This window comes from Heterocephalus glaber, unplaced genomic scaffold (assembly GCF_053883595.1).
Source record: "Heterocephalus glaber isolate CG9 unplaced genomic scaffold, H.glaber_assembly_v1.0 deba00000546, whole genome shotgun sequence".
NCBI lineage: Eukaryota > Metazoa > Chordata > Mammalia > Rodentia > Bathyergidae > Heterocephalus > Heterocephalus glaber.
Window position 1 is genome coordinate 6,858,696 of NW_028258147.1, and position 15,782 is coordinate 6,874,477.

The 15,782-nt window shown below is 37.6% G+C and overlaps 1 protein-coding gene and 1 pseudogene across 4 annotated transcripts in view; both read right to left on the reverse strand.

Moving 5' to 3' along the window:
* The window catches only part of LOC147829612 (small nuclear ribonucleoprotein-associated protein N pseudogene), a 30,553-nt pseudogene extending 17,424 nt beyond the window's left edge, over positions 1-13,129 (reverse strand). Inside the window, exon 1 of the transcript XR_015448691.1 lies at positions 1-13,129. This exon is cut by the window's left edge and continues 17,424 nt beyond it. The product of XR_015448691.1 is annotated as a small nuclear ribonucleoprotein-associated protein N pseudogene (transcript).
* The window catches only part of Ahcyl2 (adenosylhomocysteinase like 2), a 194,622-nt gene that overhangs the window by 81,017 nt on the left and 97,823 nt on the right, over positions 1-15,782 (reverse strand). The gene's annotated exons all lie outside the window — the stretch shown is intronic.

Genomic DNA, 15,782 nt, shown 5'->3' on the forward strand with positions numbered 1-15,782 from the left:
CATAGGGAGTTCTGTTTCTGCATGCCAGCCAAAGACTCATCTGGCTTGCTAGATGAGCCAAGAACAGACTCATAATTTAATTAATAGCTAATTCATAAGCCAATTTAATAATATTTTATAGCCTGCTTAGCACAGTTTCAAGCTGGTCCCCAGCACAGTACCAGAAAAAAAATATTCTTTAATTCTGTTTCAGATTGACACCCAACGAGAGGAAGAGCAAAAAAAAATCCATGTGCTCTTTCTCTGTGGAAATCCTAACCACACAAATAAACAATGTGGCCACTACAGTCTGAAAGCCCAGAAATCCAATGGCTAAGACAGTTTGGGGGGCTCTGCCTTTCTTTCTCATTTTTCTTTACTGTCAAGAGAACAATGGGGGATATGGGCATTCAGAAAGAAATCATTGCTGGGCCAGGGAGTTAGCTCAGTAGCACCACACCTTCCTCGCAAGTGCAAGGTACTGAGTTCAATCCCCGGTACCAAAAAAAAAAAAAAAGAAAAAGAAAAGAAAGAAAGAAAGAAATCATTGCTAAGAGATTTATGCAACAAAGCCATCTTGGAAGAGAACTGGCTCTTAATTCTGATAATCAATGACTCTATTCAACTCCTCGTTCATGTATTCCACACCTTACTGTGGACTCTAAGGAACCTAGACTTCATGGAAAAGTATACCCTCACCTTTAAACTTCCAATAAGGCTCTTCAATTCAAGAAAAGGCAATCTACCTCACTGACTAAGGAAGTACAATAGAGGGCCATTTCCTTATAGCAGTCACAAAATTATCAAGAATATTCTACTTGAGGAGTAACAGCATGGATGAACTCTCAAAAGAGTGATTTGAAAATCATTGTTCTGCCACAAGGTACAAGGCAAAAAAGAAGAGTGCATGATGTTTTTTTCAGGTGTGACCTAACTTTGGGAGAGCTACATTTCTCTTCAGTAATGTTACTTTTGCCCATAATATTTGGGTAATTTCTGAACTGACTACTGTTTAGAATTCCCAGATCACCTATTATAGTGACTAACATATCCCCAGTGCTTGCAATGAAGTATGCTGCAGAATTATTTTTTAGTTGCTCTATGCATTTATTATTAGCTATTATTAATGCAGAAAGAGGGAACAAAAAACTCCAACAATCTACACAATTTCACAAGATGCACTGTGGGGAAAAAAGTAACTGAGATGGATCAACAGTATCTTAGGGTCTTGGTGGGCAAATTCCTGGGAGAGGTGGGCCTCTAATTCCTGGTGGAGGGGTCTCATTCCTGCAGGGGGCATACCTATTGGTGTCCCTCGAACAGGAGGAAGCCCAAATGGCGGGCCCATGGGTGGTCTCATACTAGGTGGAAGACCCATAATGCCCGGAGGTGGGGTTGCTCTGTCTACAAGAGGGGGTGGAGTCCCCCTTCCTGGTGGGTTCTGGGTTGGGGCTCCAGCAATGCTGGCAGTTACAGCTACAGCAGCAGCTGCCACAGTACCCCTTCCCCTTACCTGCTGGGATGGACACCCAACTCCTCAGAGAGGGCTTGCTAATCCAGCAGGAGCCTGGGGAATTGGTACACCAGCTGGCCTCCCAATCCCAGGACCTCCTGCAGCTCCAACAAGTGGTACCCAAGCAATGCCAGTATCTTTAGGTGGTGGCCCTTCCACAGTCATGGATATCAAGTTCTCTCCACGCAGCAAGACCAGACCCAAAACCCGCTTTTCTTCACGCTCTGGCTGTTTTGCATTCTTTGGCTTGATCTTCCTGAACTCATCACTATCATAGAGGATCAAATTAATATGCACTTGTCAAAAGCCTTAAAGGTGCCAATGAAGATCTGGCCATTTTGCAGGATGCATCATCACATTCAGTAGTCAGTATGCTGTAGCATCTTGCTGCTCTTGCCCACAGTCATGATTGCTGTTCCACCAAATCCAGCATCAACAACAAAATTTCAGGAGCCTTAAAACCTAGGAGACAGCTATAAAGGTATGATTTCGGGTTCTCCTAGAGACAATGCAAGGTGTTTACAAGTTTCACAGACAGCAGGTAGAGTCTTAATGTTCCCATACTCTACCTCTCGAGGTCTCAGCTATGAACACCTGTCTCAGCTCTGCTTGGAAACCCACCACAGGAGCTTGCTACTGCTGAGAATGCCTCGGGTATAACTGACACTCTTGGTTGCTCAAGGAGGCCATCTTCTATGTTTCACTTGGACTTCTATCTCTGGCACGTGCTGCTCTGTAGTTCTCCTTAAGCGTAAGCAATCCCTCTGTAATGATGAACATTTTGCAATGAGACTCCTTTGATTCAAATTCTATGATGTGAGGACACACTGTTACCATGGGCAGGTTACTCAGCATTCTCTTCACTGTTTTCCTGCTTTGTTATCACTGTTGTTCACTAATCTCCATGTTTTATTCAGATTTCCTCAGTTTTTTCCTAATGTCCCTCTTCCATTGCAAGGTACCACACATTGCATACGCTGCCCATTATAATGTCTCTTAGGTTTTCCTTGGTTGTGACTTGAGAATTGTTTCTTCATTTTAGGGCTTTGAACCTTTTCATTGATCATGAAATCCTTTTGTAATTAAAATATAAGTACTATCTTAATAAAATTATATTTAATTCTCAACTCTAATATACTTGATTATCTTGTGTTGTTTTTTTTTTGTACCGGGGATTGAACTTGGGACCTTCGCTTGTGAGGCAGGCTGCAGAACGACTGAGCTAAATCCCTGGCCCAGATTATCTTGTGTTTTGTATCTATCTTTCATACTTTCTGTTCTTCTCCCTTTTAAAAATTTTGACTGCCCACTTCATTATCTCCTGAATTAAGAATTGGTCTCTGGATTCTAAAAAAGGCACAATGGGTTCTCTGATCTTTACACGCAATCCAAAGTCAGTTGCCATTTGCCTCACTGATCTCAAAGAGAAAAACATGTCAGAAAACAGGCCTGTTTTTACTTTTTTTTTTCTTTGAAAAACAAGATCTTACTATGCAGCTCATGCTGGTCTTCAATTGGAGAATTAAAAAAAAATACAGAAAAGGAGATTTTGTCAGTAAATTTTGCCATAAAAATGATGCTCGATCCTGCTGTATCCTCCAACCATTCAATTATTTCCCAAGTAAACTGTAACAAATGGTAGAGGAATGAGACTACCCGAGCAGGCTAGTGAAAGCAAAGAGGTACAGACTATTCACCTCAGCAGAGGTGGACTGATCCAAGTAAGAGGCCGTCAGCCTGCAGAATTATTATGTACCGAGAAAGTGCAACACTACACATAAAGAGAAATGTAGATGAATGATAGTTCTCTGCCTTAAAACCCTGAGTATCAAATTAAAACATGGATAAATGGGGCCGGGGATTTAGCTCAGTGGTTTCGCCACCTGCTGCGCAAGCGCAAGGTCCCAAGTTCGACCCCCAGTACCAAAAAAACAAAAAAACAAAAAAAAATGGATAAAGAAGATTCAGCCAAGCATGGTAGTGCACACCTGTAATCCCAGCACTTGGGAGGCTTGGAAGCAGGAGGATTGCTGCAAGTTCAAGACCAGCCTGGCCTGCATAGTGAGTTCAAGGCCAGCCTGAACTACAAAGAAAGACCCTATCTCAAAAAAAATTAAAAAAAAAAACACAAATAAAGATTCAGCCGGTTATGGTGGTAAACATCTGTAGCCCCAGTATTTAGGAGGCTAAGGCAAGAAAATCTTTAGTTAGAGGCCAGACTGGGCTGCACAATGAGTCTCAGTCTCTCTCTGTCTCTCTCTCTGATTCAAACAAATCAGCTAGAGAGCTCACTCATGTGAAGAGAAAGAGAGAAAGCAAAGGTATATCCAAGCACAAATAGATAAGGAATATGCACACAAACTAAAACTCAGCAACTAGAATTCTAAGATAAACTTGAAGAAATGACCATGAACACAATCAAAATTGTAAGCAGGTGAAGCTGAGGCATAAGAGTATTATATTCAATGCAAGGGGCTCATCCTTCAGGTGTCGGCTCTAATGCTACCTCTTGAAGGTTTTCCCTAAATATCCTATATGGAGGTTTCACCACCTGCCTCGCAAGCACAAGGTCCCGAGTTCGATCCCTGGTACCAAAAAAATCCTATACGGCCAAGGCCATATCACCCTATATCCATTAGCTTTTCTGTTCTTTTCTTTAATTACTATAAAAAACTACATATTTATATTTTGTTTTCTCATCTAGAATTTAAGCTTCAAGAGAATAGAGACCTTATTTATATTATTAACCTAGTATATGCCTGACATGTTCAGGTACTCAAAATATGTTTGTTAGGAATAATATGCAGCTTTTACTATGGAAGGTCTAATTGTTAAGTAGCAAGAGAAATGAAAGTCACAAGCAAAAGGAGGTGAATGCAGCTATACAACTGTGGGATATGGAAAGGCTGTACCAGGGAAATAATACTGGATTTATGTCTTAAAGAAATAATAAGGAAGACCTAACTCCTTAAGTCTGTAAGAGTGGTCATGGTGTTTCATATCTCTATGCCTTCAATAACAATAAGAAAAAAAAGAACTACATTTATTGAATGTTTTCTACATTCCAAATATAATGCAGTTTGGACATGTATTATCTCACTTAATCCTATGATAACGCTATATGGTAGGTGCTTTAATTATTATAATTTCACAGTGGAGGAAACAAGAATGCAGGTTAAATGACTAACCCAAGAGCACAGCTAATTTGAGACAGAACTAAGACCCAAAATCCAGGTACCTCTGCACTCTATCTGAAATGCCCTTATCCTCATGTGCTTGCTGAAAATACTCTTATTAACCCTGAGCTACCTTATCAACCAAAAATTCCATTTTCTATGAAGTTTCTGAAGAAGTGGGCTAAATTTACTACAACACAGATTTGGGACAAATGATTTTGAGAATCTGGATTATATAACTGTGTGAATAACTAATGTACAACTCGAGATGTATGAGGTAATACCAAATTAGTAGTCATAATTCTAATTTATGAAAATTAGTAACAGATAATTATCAATCATGATCAAATATAGAATTACAAACCAGAGGGTTGTATCTACATTTCTCTCCTTTCCACAAAACAAAGCAGAGAAAAGAGCTTGAGGAAGAAGAGATTTTAGAGATGCCACCTCTGCTTCACAGGTCCTCTGGAGATTCTTAAACAGCCCTATCTCATTAGCAAGGTAGATTTATTTCTGGTACGAAAATAAATTATGGAGATTCAAAGTGGAATCAGACTTGCATATGCTTATGTACAAAATTTGCAATTTCATTCCCTTGGTTTAAATTTCGGTCTTTGCCTAAGGACCATTCTCAGGATAAGGGTTTTTTCCTTGTTTTATAATAACATTTCTAATTTAAATTTAGATAAAATTAAAGTATTTTCAAAATGAAACGTAACTAGGGCTGGGGATTTAGCTCAGTGGTTCTGCTGCCTGCCTAGCAAACACAAGGTCCCTAGTTCGATCCCTGGTACCAAAAAAAAAGAAGGGTAACTGTGTTTATCAGATCAATCACATCATTTTTACAGGTAAGAAACTGAGACCTAGAGAGTTTAAATTACTTAACCAAAGCATGACAAAATTAGAAAATACTTGGACCTAGAGAAGATCCAAGTTATAGTCTTTCCTTGCTACAAAACTGACAGCAGACAATGTTCTAGTTGAAACATATAACAGCATAACAGCTTAGGTTAATGTGTCTTAACTTTTTAGAGTCATGAGATCCTCCTCTGAAAATTTAATGAAGCTGAGTGTAGTTGTGCACACCTGTGATCCCAGAGCTTGGAAGGCTAAGGTAGGAAAACTGCAAGTTTGAGGCCAGTCTGGGCTATATGGCAAATTCAAGGCCACCTGGATTCAAAAGTGAAATGGAAGGAAGAAAGGAAGGAAGGAAGGAAGGAAGGAAGGAAGGAAAAGAAGAGAAAGAAAGAAAGAGAAAAAGAGAGAGAAAGAATCTGATGAAAGTCACAGACCTTCTTTCTAGAATCTAGAAAGTTTGGTATTTACACAAAATTTGGTATACAATTTCAAATTGTTCACAGACCCACTCAAATTGACAATCCTTGGCCCAGGAGAAGAAAATAAATCATGGGAACCCTCCCAACAGTAATTACGGAACTGGTGAGAAAGAAGTAGAAACAAAGGTTATCGTTCAGTATTACAGACTTACCATATGACAAGCACTGCATTAAACCATATATATGACTCACTTAATCTTCGAGACAATCCCATACAATAGGTTTTTAAAAACTGGATTTTATTTTTTTATTTGCTCATTAGTTTTTAACTAGGTAACAAAAGTTCATGGCTCAAAGTTCAAGAGATATACTGTGTATGTAAAAAGTCAATCTCTACCTCTTTCCTTCACACCTGATTATCCTCTTCAGAGGGAAATCCTTGAACTTGTGCATTCTTCTAGAGATATCCATTGCATATGAATGTGTTCTGTTCCTTTTTCTACACAAATGGTAACATCATACATACAGCTCTATGCCCAGTTTTCTCCCTCTCAGCATTAACTTGAAGACTATCAGGATGTATGGAACTGCCTTATACTTTTAAAGTTTGGCATGTTTTTCTATTTTATAAACATATCAATATTTATTTAGCCAGTTTCCTAACAATGGACATTTCAATTTTTCCTATCTTTTTCTATTTGTCACCATGATACAATGCTGTAATGAATATTCTTCTACGTATGCTATCTCACATACGTGTGAGAACATTTATGGAAAAAATGCCCAGAAGTATTATCCTCCTTTTTGAAAACAATTTTTGTTGGGGACCAGCCATGATATGAACAGACTGGTGAGGGGCCAGATTACAGGCCATACAAGCCAAAGGTCAGCATTAAATTGCCTTGAGAAGTATGACTTCATGGTTGTATGGAAAGCCATAAACGTAGAACTCTTGAAACAAGATAACTCGTACTGAGGGCAAAAAATTATGTAGACATCTGGGTGTGGGTGTGGGGAAGGACCTTAACTTTGAGATGCTAACCTTGGTCCCTATCTTGCTATTCTTTTTTTTTTTTTTTTTTGGTACCCGGGATTGAACTCAGGTCTTTGCGCTTGTGCAGCAGGGGGCGAAACCACTGAGCTAAATCCCCGGCCCCCTATCTTGCTATTCTAATCTTACTACAGTCGCTGTTCCTGGGATAGTATATTACCTCTTCTCCTGTGCTTCTTGGCCCTCCATGGAGTTCGAGGGAAACCTATCTACTAGAAACAGTTTCTTCCTGGTCCTCCATTGCAAACTGAATACTGTAGCTTTTTCTTTTACTTCCCCACGTTCTCCCTACAGGTATTCGGGAGTCTGAAGAGCTCACGATAATTTTTGGCATTTCCCCTTTAAAAATGTGCATGCACTAAGAAATGAAGAGTATCCATCAGCCAGAGACATTAGCCAATTACTTCACCTCAGTTTTACAGGCCTTTTGTACACATGGGTATAGCTCAAGATCACTACCTCAGTTTAATACTATATAGTAGCTATGTAAAAAGCTCTCAAGTATGATACTTGAGCATAAAAGTAAACAAGGCAAAGGAAACAACCTCTCAAAGAAGAGGCAAATATTTCTTAGTTAAATAAATGTTTTAATGTTTGCAGTTGAATATTTTCACTCATCATTTCTTCCCTTGTCAATATAAAAATCCAGACACTAATAATTGTACATTCATTGTACAACTGTACATGTTCATTTACCACTGTAAAAAAACTTGACAGAGTAACAGTGAGGAAGGGAAGCAAAGCCTTCCCAGTAAGCGGCACCGAATACATTTGAGACCTAAGTTATTTCACCTGTTTCCATGCAATTTCTTAGTATAACTGTTCATCTTCTTGTAAACACTTTTTAAAGAGCAGTTTTAGGTTCACAGCAAAATTCAGCAGAAAGTACAGAGAATTCTCATATACTCTCACCTCAACATATGCACAACTTTCCCAACTATCAACACCATCAGTGAGTGGTATATTTGCTATAATCAGTTGATGAACCCACAGTGACACAGTATTATCCCCAAAAGCCCATAGCTTACATTAGGGTTCTCTCTTGGTGTTATAGATTCTATGTGTTTAAACAAATGTACAAAGATAGGTATTTACGTTATATGCATCAAATCCTCTATGCTCTGCCTAATTCATCCCATCCTTCCTCCTAAACCCTAGGAACTACTGATCTTTCTTACTGTCCCCATAGTTTTGCCCTTTTTTTTTTTTTAGTTTTGCCTTTTCCAGGTAATATAATTAGAATCTATGTATTCTTTCTAAATTAGCTTCTTTCGTTTAGCAATATTCATTTAAGACTCTTTTATGTCTTTTCATGGCTTGATAGCTCATTTCTTTTCAGTGATAAGTAATGCTCCATTGTCTGGGTGTACCACAATTTAACCAGCCCCTTTCTGAAAGAATCTTGGTTGCTTTCCAGTGTGGGAAATTATGAAAAAAGCTGCTATAAACATCTGTGTGCAGGCTTTTGTGTGAAGGTAAGTTTTTAACCTCTATGATAAACACCAAAGACTGTGACTGATGAATAATATAGTATGTTTAGTTTCTCAAGAAACTACTAAACTATCTTCCAAAGTAGCTGAACCATTCTGTATTCCCACCAACAATGAATTAAACATTCTGTTGCTCATCATACCCATCAGCATCTGGTATTGTCAGTGTTTTTGGTTTTACCCAACCTAACATTGGTTTAATTTTTAAATTAAATATAACATACTAATGACATATGATATTGACTAATGACATGATATTGAGCATCTTTTCATATGCTTATTTGCCATATGTATATCTTCTTGGAGGCTTATCAGGACACTGCTTTTTTTTTTTTTTTTTTGAGACAGGGTCTCATTGTGGGAAGTTCAGACTGGCTTTGAACTCACTGTGTAGCCCAAGCTAGCTTCGAACTCACAGCGATCCTCCTGCTTAGGCTTCCTTAGTACTGGAATTACAGGTGTGCTCTACCACGCCTTTTGACCACCATTTGTTTTGTGTACTAGGAATCAAATGCAGGGCCTCACACATGCCAGACTTTAGTGCTGAGATACATTCCCACACTTTTAAATTTTATTTTGAGACAAGGTGTTGCTAAATTGCCAAAGCTAGCCTTTAAGTTGTGATTCTTGCACTTCAGCCTCCTGAGTAACTGGGATTACAGTGCCACAATCCCAAGCTCTTTTGCCCATTTTAAATTAGATTGTTTGTAGTCTTATTGTTAGGTTTTTAGAGTTTTTTGGTTCTGTTTTGTTTCTCAGTGCCGGGGGTCAAACCCAGGGCCTTGTGCATGCAAGGCAGCTACCCTAACACTGAGCTACATCCCCAGCCCAGGAATTTGTATCTTGGTTAACAGTCCTTTATTATACAAATCCTTTGCAAATATTTTCTCTCAATGTGAGCCTTGTCTTCTCATTCTCTTGAAACAGTTGTTTTTAACAGCTGAGAAAATTGAAGCTCATCTGCTATATACTCAAGGTATATAGTAAGGAATCGCAAAGACAGGACAAATTCTGCTCTTATCACCTTTCCATGTACTGTATTTCCTAGACTTATTTGAAAAAGAGACAGAATGCTGAATGAAAAAAAAAACACTTAATCACTCCAGTTGTGAGTAAAGGAAACTATGTAGGCTTTCTCTCATGCTACAAATTCTCTGATCATCTCTTCCATTACTATACTTGAATTATCAAATATGTCATGCCCGACCCAAGTTGAGTCTTTCACAAACAAACAGAACAAAAGCAAACAGGCTGCTTTCAGCAAACAACAGGCTATTTCTCAGGAAATAGAAGAACAGTAGACAACAGTAGACAGAAGACAATCTCCCCAGTGCCGAAAAGTCCCGTGATGGTCTACACACCTGTGCAGACTGTCCTTGGACTCAATCATAAACATTTTACCCCAGATTCCTAAGCCCCTTCAATACCTATATAAGCCTAATTCGTTTCCCAGTTAGCTGCTAATATCTCTCTCCTAGTGTTAGCCTAAACACTCAAGGATGAAATCTTACCCAGGTAGCTGCTGCTATTTCTCTCTTCCAATGTCAGCCCATTCACACATGGATGTAATAAACCTGGCTTTTCCCAGGGCTGCTAAAATCTCTCCTTGATTTTAGTCTCTCTTTATTGGAATAAACTTCTCTTTCAAAAGCCCATTTAAATGAGTGGTTTCATCTATGCCATCTGTAACAAGACAGAGATAGATCGTTTCTCAGCCTTTTGGCTATGATCAAGTATAGTAACAAGAGAAAGATGGGCCAGGGATTTAGCTCAGTGGTTTTGCCACCTGCTACGCAAGCACAAGGACCCAAGTTCGATCCCTGGTACCAAAAAAAAAAAAAAAGAAAGAAAGAGAGAGAGAGATTCCTAAGTCTCTAATTATAACCCTGATCTGTCTGATCCATATATGTATTCAGTTGTCTCTTGGCCATGTCCACTTATACAGCCCCCAGCTTCCTCAAACAACCTGCTCAAAACTGAATTTATATTATGCTCCAGGCGCTCCAGTGGCTCAATCAGTTAGTGCGTGGTACTTATGTATTATGCTCCAAACCAGCTCCTCTTCTTTCTGAATTCTCTATCTCAATAAATGTATTTCTGCGCCAGGGATTTAGCTCAGTGGGTCTGCTGCCTATCTCGAAAGCGAAAGGTCCAGAGTTCGATCCCCAGTACCAAAAGAAAAAAAATTAAATGGACTTCTATTTCAGAAACATGGAAGACCACTTCCTCATGTCCTACCATTTCATTTGCAGAAATGACCTCAGTCATATGATTCTGTGTCTTATAGCCAATGTTGCCACCACTTATCATTTTCTTTCTTCTCTCTTGTGTTTTTTTCTAGTACTGGGATTGAACCGAGGTCTCTTGCATTGAGCTACATCCTCAGCCCTTTTCTATTTTTTCTTCTGAGACAAGGTCTTCCTAAGTCATTAAGTTGCCCTAGCTGGGCTTGGACTTGAGATCCTTCTGCCTCAGGCTCTCACAGTATTGGGATTACAGGCATGAGACACCATACCTGAACAACTCCATCATTTTCTTAATATTTATGAAGCCCCTTTTAATATCATTTTCCTCCTTTTCCTAGATTTCCTGTCCATTCTGATAATGGCTTTTTTTTTGTACCAGGCATCAAACTCAGGACCTTGCACTTGCCAGGCAGGTACAGCACCACTGAGCTATATCCCCGGCCCCTTGATAATAACTCTTAATAATATCTTCACTCCTTTCACCATTTTTGCCAGGGAAAACCTCAATCCTAACAGTACCTCCTAGTATGGTTTGAATCTTTTTTTTTCCCGGTACTGGGAATCAAACTCAGGATCTTGTATAGTTTGAATCTTAAATATTCCCCAAAAGTTCATATGCTAAAAGCTTAGTTATTAGCCTATGACCCTACAGAGTGCTGGTAGAAACTTTAGAAGGTGAGGCTTAGTAGAAGGAAGTTAGATCATCAGGGGTATGACCTTGAGGGGCTAATGAGAACCCAGACTCACTCTCTTCTTCCTCTCTCTCTCTCTTCTTCCCCTCTCTCTCTCTTCTTCCTCTCTCTCTCTCCCCCCCTTTCTTTCTCTCTCTCTCTCCTCTTCCTAGGCTCCTCTCTCTCTTCGCTTCCTGGCCATCATAATGTGAGCAGTTTCACTTTACTATGTACTTCCCACCATGATGTTCTGTCTCACCACAGGCCTGAAAAACAACAGAGCCAAGTGACTACTGACTGAAACCTCCCAACCCACAGATCAACATAAACCTGTTCTCTTTTAAGTTGGTTTTTCTCTGGTATTTCCATCCCAGGAACAGAAAAATGACAGTCACACCTCCCAGTGTTAATTCTATGTTTGCACCTCAGCAGCTAAATGTTCTAAGAGAAAAATACACATGACCAAGTCTCACTTTAAATTCATCTTCCCAAACCTGTAGTAAACACCAACTGTGCCCAAGAGGCAGAGTGGAAGGTATTTAGGTCACTGGCAACATGCCCTTGAAAGGGATGGGGGAACTGTGGCCTCTCCTTTGTTTTCATGTATAGTCTACACTCTATTTTAAGGTAATTCCTACACATGGAATAATATAAGAGTCAAGGTTCGCTTTCCCCCAAATGGATATAAATATCCAATTATTTCAGTACTTTTAACTGAAAATAGTATCTTTTCTCTACTGACTGTCAAATTTCAACTCATTGTATAGGTATGGGCCTACTTATGGATTCTGTTTTGTGCCATTGACCTATATATATCTATCCTTTTCCCTTTAGTCAGTACCTATTGTAGGGCATGAGCAGAAGGTAATAATTTCGCTCCAAAAAATTTCCACTTCTTTCTCATTCTTCCTTCTCTTTTTCTTCTTTATACATCTAGTATGTAAAAACCACTATCAGAGAAAGTACCTTACTGTCCATGGGACCCATATATGAAGTAATCTAGGATAAAGATTTCATTAATACTAAAAGGCAAGAACAAGTAAGAAAAAATATGAAAGTTAATTCTAAATTATAAACAGACTACTAAAAAACAATATTCTATTGCCCTCTAGTGGGGGAAAACTAAGACTAGGTCAAGCAAAGATGAGGTAATAACACTGCTCAGAGGAATACTGAATTATCAGTAAATTTGATTAATACTTTCATGTATTCTCGTCATTCTTTTTAAGACAAAAATTTAAATAAAGAGAAAATTATTTCATTATTTTAATTCAATGTGAATGCAATGAAATAGAAAATTGCTTAGAAAAACAAAATAGATGTTTGGAATATTTATTCCCATACTGTATATCCCTATACAAAGGAAATGGGCCCACAGTCTGAAAGAAAAGAAAAAGGACTTCACACAATTTATTAAGCAAAGAGGTAAATGAAACACTATCAGGATATGTACCATGAATATACTGTCAAGATATATGTGTTAGGCTGCACAAGAGCAAGGACCCAAGTTCGATCCCCGGTACCAAAAAAAAGAAAAGGAAAAAAAAAAAAAGATATATGTGTTAGGGCTGGGGATTTAGCTCAGTGGTTCTGGCGCCTGCCTCTCAAGTGCAAGGTCCCAAGTTCAATCCCCGGTATCCCCCCAAAAAAGATATATGTGTTAATATACACATGTATATAATGTCATAAAAATATATTGTATAACTTATATAAATATATAATTATAAATATATAAATGTAAACATAAATATATATATTACATAAATACATTATATAAATCTATTTTTATATATTTATATAAAATATCCAATATATTACATATCATAAATATATGTAAAATTCATATATTATATAAATATAAATGTATAAAAATAGATTTATATAAATATATATAAATATAAATATGTTATATAAATATATTATGTATCACCGGGGATTTAGCTCAGTGGTTCTGCCACCCGCCTCACAAGTGCAAGGTCCCAAGTTCGATCCCTGGTAACCCCTAAAATTATATATATAAATTATATAAATATAAATATATATAAATTATATAAACAAATATATACATATATTATAGATATACATATTATGTAAATATATAGATATATTATATAATATAAATATATTGTATATAAATATATTCTATAAATACAAAATACAAATATATGTATATAAATATGTTATTTATATAATTTATAATTACATATTAAATATAAATTTGTATATATTTATAAATATAATATATAAATATATAATGTTTTATATATTATTTAAATATATGTGTATTATATAAACATACCAGTTTTTTCTGGAATGGAGTACAAAAAGCTGTCAACAATTATTTGTGGAGAACAGCATTGAATGGGAAGAAAGGAAGGATGTTAAAAACATGTAGGTCAATCATTTTTAAACAATCAAATGGTATTTTATATGCCTACATATGAGCTCCCAAAATAGGTAGCAAGTGAATAATACTTTGTTCAGAAGAGGGTTTTCCAACAGTTGAGTAAGTTTTGATAGGTCCCTCGGGGTACACAACTACATAGCAGCATTCTAAAAAACACAGAAGGGGAAAAATAGTAAATTAAAAGTGCATTTCATAGCTGGGCATGGTGGTATACTCCTGTAATACCAGCACTAGGGAAGCTGAGGCAGGAGGATTGCTGAGAGTTTGAGGGCAGCCTTACCTGTACAGCAAGACCTTGTCTCAGAAAAAAAAAAAGAAAACAAAATTACATTTTTTCTATAACATTTTAATCCTTTAAATATTCTCATATACTTCAAAAGCCTCCATTTGAAAAAGAAAGTTAAAAATATCTGCTTTCTGAATGGCTGGCTCTTATACTGGTATTAACTCTAACATAATTTTTTCAATTGGTGTGTCATAAATTCCCAGCAGGTTATGCAGATTCACATGCTGAGTCCTAAAGTCTTTTGCTAATTCTAGATATACTTCCAACTCTCAGTGGTTTCAGTCTCACTTAGGCAATGAGCATATGTTCCCTCATCTTTTTCATCAAAATTTCTTGGTACATTCATCTACCTTTTTCTTCTTCATTCCTATTTCAAAGGAAGAAGTCTTTCTCCTCATTATCTTTTTCCAACAACCACCTCATCTTTAGTTTTATATTTTTAAAAATCTCGCTATTATTCTTGTCATTTAGGTTCAAAATAAGTCATGATTACTCTTCCTCTCCTTCTTAAAATATTCTTTGTTTCTTTTTTATATTGCCTTTGAGTTAACAGAGAGGTCTAAGAAGACTCAGATTTCTGGCACTCTGCTACCAGCCAAGAGGGTCGATAATGGCACTAACAAGGACCAGGAATACGACTGTCTCCTGATTCCTGTTCTTTTGCATACTGTTTCCTTAGTCTAAAGTTGCCTTTTCTGTCTCCCTTCTATTTTTCCTTTTTCTATTTACCTTCTATTCTCTTCTTTTACTGCCAATGTACATGGTGCTTCCTACGTGAAGCTCTCCTTTTCCATCCCCAATGGTTCTAGTTATCATCTGTACTATTTCCTGGGCTGGGAGTACATGCTGCTTTACACTGATATTCTTCCCCCAAAGCACCTGATAAATATTCCCAAGTGTTAATACATTCTCAAGATTATGAGCAAATTTTATATTTCTTTTTATTTCCACTGTCCTACCCAAAATAGGTTTCATATGATAAATATGATTGCCATTTCCACCCTAGAATTTCACAGGAATTTCATGAGAAACCTTGGGGACAAGAGTTACTTAGACTGTTATAAACAATTTATACACACTCAGCCCTCCAATTCAACCCGCCCCCCCAAACCATGATCATCACTGCTGCCCAACCAACCAGCTCTCTTTCATTCCTATACCTTCCTATTCTTATCTTTCTGGTGAGTGGTATCAAAGAATTATATGCTATGATTTTAGCAATTCTGATGAAGGGTTCAGAGTATGCCACTGTAAATTTTGGCATTTTGGAATAAGGATTAGTTTGAGCTGAAGGCAACTAAGAAAAAGCATACAGGGTGAGTTCTCTGACTCCCTCCTATCTATCTCAAAACAGAATAGAAATTCCCTGTGAAATTGTCACCCTACCACTTATTTCCCTTCCCAGGAAGAGGATAAAAACTTCTTCACGGCGGGAGACAAGATGGCACTGACAAAGAAGCTACACAAACTTTACTAGTAACCCTTATCAACTCAGTTTCCCCATCTATTTCTCTTTTCACAATGTCACCTCTTGAAGCTCAAAGTTCTTTTCCTTTGTCTTGTCACTTCTCTACAAAATTAATGCTCTTTATTAGGATGCCTAAATTCTAATTACCAGGTTGAGTTACTAATCATTGAGTGCTATGTGGATGTGTCGTGTACCTATTAATAAACTTATGTTTC